Source organism: Peromyscus leucopus, chromosome 1 (genome assembly GCF_004664715.2).
Source record: "Peromyscus leucopus breed LL Stock chromosome 1, UCI_PerLeu_2.1, whole genome shotgun sequence".
NCBI classification, from domain to species: domain Eukaryota; kingdom Metazoa; phylum Chordata; class Mammalia; order Rodentia; family Cricetidae; genus Peromyscus; species Peromyscus leucopus.
The window spans coordinates 7186809-7194341 of NC_051063.1; the positions used below are offsets into that span (position 1 = coordinate 7186809).

At 35.6% G+C, this 7533-nt stretch overlaps 1 pseudogene; it reads left to right on the forward strand.

Annotated features, from left to right (window-relative positions):
• Nucleotides 1-578: 578 nt before the first annotated feature.
• On the forward strand, nucleotides 579-1279 carry LOC114684278 (annotated as a pseudogene).
• The last annotated feature ends 6254 nt before the right edge of the window (nucleotides 1280-7533 follow it).

Below are 7533 nucleotides of genomic sequence, written 5' to 3' on the forward strand. Positions count from 1 at the left end.
TATTAAGAAAAATGTAGGCTGGGATGTGGCTCAATGGTACAGTATTTGCTAATTATGAGCAAATTATGAGTTTGTCCTCTGACAACAGCAATAGAAAAAGGTAAACAACAGATAAAAATTAGTTGACAAGGGTTTATTTCACATGAGATGCACTGATAACTTTTTCTTGCATTGTATACTGATGTATGACTACATGTTCTTACTCTGCACCTCCACTGATTAAGACTCTAGTGGACATTTTAAGCAAGGGTACCTACAATTTATTTTAGGTAGTATAAAATAGTCTTTGCTGGATAACTGTAATAAACAATATGGTATAACAAGCAAGCTGGAATGAGCCCCGGAGTCATAACTTGTTGTCTTTTACAGTTTTTGTCAGAATAGAAAATCTAATGTCCACTTGTTTCATCATCAGCATTCTTTACTCTGAAATCACGTGATGTTACTTTAAATTAGACAAAACATTGACACATGAAAAAGAGAATTTTACATGTGTTTCAAATTGCATGTTAATGTTCATCTGCCACAACATTCAATTTTCTCATCTCCTCCTAGGTACTTGTCTTAATTTTCAAATGATGATAGAAAGTATTTCAGAGGCAAGTGAATGTATTCTTGTGGGGCTAACTGATGCCCCAGAACTGCAGATCCCTTTATTTATCATTTTTACTCTCATTTATTTGATCATGCTGATTGGGAACCATGACATGATCACATTGATTCTCCTGGATTCCTGACTCTGCACTCCCATGTACCATTTTTCTCAGTAACCTCTACATGTTATACTGTGTTTATGTCTGAGCAGTCACTCCCAAAGTAATGAAATGGTTTCTCACAGAAAATAAGATCATGTGCCACAATTTATGTGCTGCCCTGATGTTCTTCTTTGCAGCCATTACTGTCAGTGAATGTTTCATCAGTGGTCTCATGATGAAACCTCAATGGTCTATGACTATCTTGCAGCAGTGTGTAAACACCTGCATTGTACTACCACTGTGGCAAGTACCACAACATTTATCCTAATGGTATCTATCACCTACATTTGTGGACTCCTTCATTCCTCCATCTATGTTGCCTTTACTTTTCACCTCTCCTTTTGTCATTCCAATGGGATTAATCACTTTTTCTGTGACATTTCCCCTTTTGTTGGCTCTTTATTTTTCTCATATTTCCAAACTGGAAATCATTCACTTTACATTAGCATCATTCATTGTTCTTTGTTGTTATTCTCTTGTTTGTCTTAAATTCTTCCCTACTTAGTTTTGTTGCAGTCCTGTGAATTTATTCAGGTGATGTTCAGAAAATGGCCTTCTACACCTAAGCATACCACCTCACTGTAGATGTAACCAACAGTCTTATTAAATAAGAAACACAGAACCAATGTAAAAGAGAAAGCCAAGAGGTCAGAGCTCAGAGCTAAAATCTCACCCTTCCTCCTGCAGTGTCTCAGCTTCCTGAAAGAGAGCTATATCCCGTCTGTCCGTCTTTTGTCTGTCTGTCTTTTTATAGTATTTTGTTCTGCCTTCTCATTCGTTGTAAACCCAAACACGTGACAGCCTCATCATTGTCTGTATGTACAGCCCCCCAGATCCTAAAGGCATATGTCTCCAATGCTGGCTGTATCCCTGAACACACAGAGATCTATGTGATTAAAGGCAAGTGCCACCACCACCACACTCTTGCTATGGCTCTAATAGCTCTGACCCCCGGGTAACTTGATTTATTAACATACAATCAAAATCACATTTCAGTAAATTAGAATACCACCACATTTCCCCTTTTAAAAAAAGCAAAAGGTTATAACTAACAAAAGAAAAACTATAAACAAAAGTACAATAACTTTATACAATATATACAAGTAATAAATACCTAAACAGGTATTTGACAAATCAGAGAAAATAATTCCATCATCTATCCTATTTTGGTAAATCCAAGATATATCTAATGCACTTTCTATCCTAATTAATTTTCAACTATAACTAACAAATCTTCAACCATAACTAACTAAACTTCAACTCCCTCAAGACCCAAGAAGGGAATAATATTAGCTAACAAAAATAAAAACAGGAAGTGCATGCAAGCAACTTCCAAAAAATTTGTGAGTTGACAGAAACAGCCAGCTGCCTGGGCAGTCACCTGAGGTTTCTCCGCAGTGTTGGGGCATCATCTTCAGCCTATAGGCTTAGTGTATCTGACAGACGCATTTGTGAAGTAGGATGTAAACAAGGTCAACAGTTCAACCTCACATTGGGTGAGATGAGTCCACGTACCAGAAACATCTGAATTCCACTAGTGTCCTGTCATGATTCAGGATTTTAAATTCTGGAAATTGTTGACAGTTTTTTAATTCAGCTGTCCATTCTTCTTGGCTGTGTATATATGGCTTCATCTCAACATCCCCTTCTTCTCCACATCCCTCTATTAAATGCCAGTCTACTATTGAGAGGTGTGAGCTTTCACCTGCTGTTCCATTGCACAACAGAAGCCATCGGCCCTCTGCCTGTTCAGCTGCCTTCGAACAAAAGGGCACGGTACCTTTTCTGGATGCAAAGTCCACTTCAGGGATGGGGCCATATTGTCCTGGCCTCAGAAGATGCCTTTTGATAAAGCCATAACCACACTTGTTTTGGCAAGAATCAGTAGTCCTTTGTTTCGTGTTCTGTCTGTCATTTTGTCCTGTTGATTCGAGGATACTTTGTTGTCCAGTGGCTAACTTTTGCCACAATGAAAATTGACTCCATATGCAGTTTCTTCAATGCCCATATTTTCTCTGAAGTAGATTGGTACTGCCAGGAGCTGACATGTCTCAAAAAAGAAAAATTTTCTAAGTTATTAAACATTTTAAATGCCATATTCTGTAGATCTCTGAAGGGTTTGAAGATGACCTGTCTAAAACATCTCTGCTCAATTTTTTAAAACATATCTAATATGAATACAATTTTTCTTGTAATGTCTAACTACTAACTTTCATTTCTTAATATCCTAATATTTGGTAATAATAACATTCAAGGATCAAAAAATTGCATTACATTGTTAAATGAATGGTATAAATACAATTAGGAATATACATATAGCATTTTCTAACAATATCAGTTTCAAATTTGCATACAATATAAAACAATCCAATCCAATGTAAAGTATTTAAACTAGCAATTGTCTTTTTCTTTTCTTCCTTTCTTTTCTTTTCTTTTTTTTAAACATGAACTTTAAATCTAATCTCCTTTGCTTAGCCTTTTTCCTAACCCTTGACAATAACTTGTAACCAACCCCCCTAAACACTGAAAATTATCCCAGACCCAAAACCCATTAAAAAGACCAAAAAACCACCTGCCCCACACCACCTCTTTGGGAATGTGGGCGTCATATTCTTAAAATTACTTCCTGCTGGGTATGGCCAAAGTTTTCTTTATCCTGAAAGAAAATTTTTAGGTTAATTGCCAAATTCTAGGAGAGGTAACTATATCCTTCATTATCCAGTCTGTGTATAATGCCAAAGTTCAGGGTTTATCTCAAGTCCTTATTCAAGTATTCTTTGAGACTGGATCATCTCAGCTAGTCATCTCAAAATTACTCTGAGCACCTTGTAGTTCAAAGCTGATCTGTGGATGATGTTTGTCAGCTTAATGATATTATTATTGTCCACATGGAATTGTTGTTGTTGTGGGGCCCCATTTTCTTCCTGGAGACTTCAGTTGATGTTAGGCCTGGCCGTGATTTCCTGCAGAAAACTGATAAGAGACTCGAACACAAAGACATATATATGCAGGTAATTGAAGCCTTTTTTTCCTAGAATTAGTTAGTACTCTATATGACCATTCATATCTTAACAAAGTTTAAAATGTATATATATATATATATATATATATATATATATATATATATGTTAATCTTGTAAATTTTGATATAAAATTCATACTTTAAGAAAAGTTTAAAGAATCAGAATAGAATCAAAGAGTTGAGATTAGTAATAGAATAGTCCCTTAATTAATTTTGCTTTTGTCCTGTACCATAGCAGAAGATGGCTCTTTTATTCTGGCATGATACAGGGAGTTTGCATTTTCCTTTTAACAACATGCTTGAGTTTAAAGAAGGAGGGAGCCATTCTCCAACTCAAAAGTCAGCTTTAAATTTTAATTGAATTGGGACTATAAGAAGACCAATAGTGTTAAATCTTTAGAGAAAAGCAAAAACAAACATTTAGGAAGACATAAAATTTTTTAGATAATATATACCCAAACGCCATTTCACTCTGTTTCTTGGGATAGATGATTTGTCCCTTTTCTTCAGTTGTCTCATTTGTCCAGTGTTCTTCAGATTCCTTAACCTTCATTCTCATAAAAGACAAACACCTTTCCCCAAGACTAATTTTGGGGCTGTTCCTTTTTGGCAAATTATTATCTGATTAAATGAAAAGGCATGTGTTATTGATACAAGTTAGTTTAAATTGGACGTTCATGCTGGTTGATGAACTATCACCTCCTCTAATTAAGAGGTCTCTCTTGTTCAAATCAAACCTTTATCAATTTTGATAAAACCCACAGCTTATCTTCTTCTGTAGAAACAAAAGCAAAACCTCGTCCCCAATGTAATACATACCCTGGTTTCCATTCTGAGGTCAGCACATCCTTAAAGTATATAGGCTGATTTAATTCTGTAGTTTTTTCTATTATCCAATGTCTCTCTGCAGCTGTTGTTCCTTTCTCATTGGCATTCAGAAAATTCAAAGTTAGAAGAGCATTATGCAGTCTATTTCTGGGGGTTTTTGTTACCCATTTCTGTTTATTTAACATATCCTTTAGAGTTCTGTTTGATCTTTCTATAACCGCTTGACCTGTAGGATTATGTGGTATGCCTGTAATATGCTTTATACTGTAATAAGCAAAAAACTGTTTAATTTTAACAGAGACATATGATGGAGCATTGTCAGTTTTGATTTGTGCAGGTATACCCATGAGGGCCATAACTTTTAGCAAATGAGTGATTACAGAAAGAGCTTTTTCAGAACTCAAAGCAGTTGCCCATTGAAATCCTGAATAAGTATCGATGGTGTGGTGTACATATTTCAATTTTCCAAATTCTGCAAGGTGAAACACGTCCATCTACCAGATTTCATTCCTCTGAGTACCCTTTGCGTTACATCCTGGTAGTGGCATTTGATTGTAGTAGGAACAAGTAGGACATTTCTTTACTATTTCTTTGGCTTGTTGCCAGGTTATGGAAAAATCCTTTTTTAAACCTTTACTATTGACATGATGTTTTTTGTGAAATTCTGAGGCCTCCAGCACATTTCCTATCAATAATTTATCAATCTCACCATTGCCTTGTGCTAGAGGGCCTGGCAGACCAGTATGGGATCGAATGTGAGTTATATGTAAACGATGATTCCTTTTCCTGATTGTATCTTGTAATTGAATAAATAGTGAAGTTAATGCTGAAGCATCAGGGATAAATTCTTCAGTCTCAATATGTAACACCACTCTTTCAGCATACTGAGAATCAGTTTCTATGTTGAGAGGTTCTGAAAAATCCATTAATAGCAACAGAATAGCATACAATTCTAATTTTTGAACTGAATTATACGGACTTTGAACCACTTTACTTAAATTTTCTGATTTGTAACCTGCCTTTCCTTCTTTGTTGGCATATGTATAAAATGTACAAACTCCAGATATGGGTTTTTGCCGCACAATTTGAGGCAAGATACAATCAGCTCTCTTTATTAGATCAATTCTAACGCTTTTGGGATATTTGCTGTTAATTTCTCCCAAAAAATTACTGCAAGCTCTTTGCCAAGGTTCACTTTCTGCCCATAATTTTTCAATGTCCTCCTCAGTTAATGGTACGACAATTTCTGCTGGGTCTATTCCTGCTAATTGACGAAGACTCAATTTTCCTTTGCAAATCAAGTCAGAGATTTTTTCCACATAAGTTTTTATTTTTTTATTTGGTTTATTTGGTAAAAATATTCATTCCAATATAATATCTTCCCTCTGCATTAATATTCCAGTAGGAGAATGCCTAGAAGGTAAAATAATCAAAATGCAATCCAGCTTTGGATCAATACGATCCACGTGTCCTTCATGCACTTTCTTTTCTACCAAGGCCAATTCTTTCTCAGCTTCAGGTGATAATTCTCTTGGACTATTTAAGTCCTTGTCACCTTCTAAGGTTTTGAACAAATTAGTCAGTTCATCATTTTTTAACCCAACAATAGTTCGTAGATGAGAAATATTTCCAAATAATCTTTGAAAGTCATTAAGAATCTGTAGTCTATCTCTCCTAATTTACACCTTTTGGGGTCTAATTTTTTGTAGCTCTATTTTATATCCTAAATAATTAATAGACACTCCTCTTTGTATTTTTTCAGGAGCAATTTGTAATCCCCAGCAAGGCAAAATTTTCTTTACTTCTTCAAATATTCTTTCTAAAGTATCTGCATTTGAGTCAGCTAGTAAAAAATCGTCCATATAATGATAAATTATAGATTTAGGAAATTTTTTACATATCACTTCCAATGGCTGTTGTACAAAATATTGGCACAGAGTTGGGCTATTCAACATTCCCTGTGGGAGGACCCTCCATTGAAATCTTTTAACCGGTTGAGAATTATTATAAGTAGGCACTGTAAAAGCAAATCTTTCTCTGTCTTTTTCTTATAAGGGTATTGAAAAGAAACAGTCTTTTAAATCAATAACTATGAGAGGCCATCCTTTTGGTAACAGAGTAGGCAAAGGCATCCCAGATTGTAGAGAGCCCATTGGCTGAATTACTTTGTTAATTGCTCTAAGGTCTGTTACCATTCTCCATTTACCAGATTTCTTTTTAATAACAAATACAGGAGAATTCCAAGGGCTGGTTGATTCTTCAATATGCTGAGCATTTAACTGTTCTTTTATCAGCTCTTCTAAAGCCTGGAGTTTCTCTGTTGTTAAAGGCCATTGCTGGACCCATACAGGCTTGTCTGTTAACCATTTTAAAGGTAGAGCTGTTGGTGACTTTGGAAGATCATCAGTTATTGTGCCCTGTTCTTGTATAATATGAATGGCTGGTGACCACTCATTAGAACAATATCTTCTAATATTTCTCGCAGTAACATGTGCTAGTTTATGATTTGTTTCTGAGATTGGAGGGATGTTAATCTGAGTATTCCATTGTTGCAACAAGTCTCGACCCCACAGGTTCATAATTATGTTAGCCATATATGGTTTTAATTTTCCTCTCTGTCCTTCTGGACCTATACATTCGAGCCATCTTGCACTCTGTTTCACCTGAGATAATGTCCCAATTCCTAACAGTTGAACGTTTACCTCCTGAAGAGGCCAAGTTGGATGCCAAAATTCTGGTGCAATTATGGTAACGTCCGCACCTGTGTCTACCAGACCAAACACAAAACACCATTTATTTTTATCGTTAATTTTGGTCTTTGTTCATTCATAGAAGTTTGCCAAAAATTTTTCTTTATGTTTTCTCCTGAATTTTCTATTCTCTCTGTTTCATCATCCTGAGCAGCATGATTTATTCCAATAGGCATTT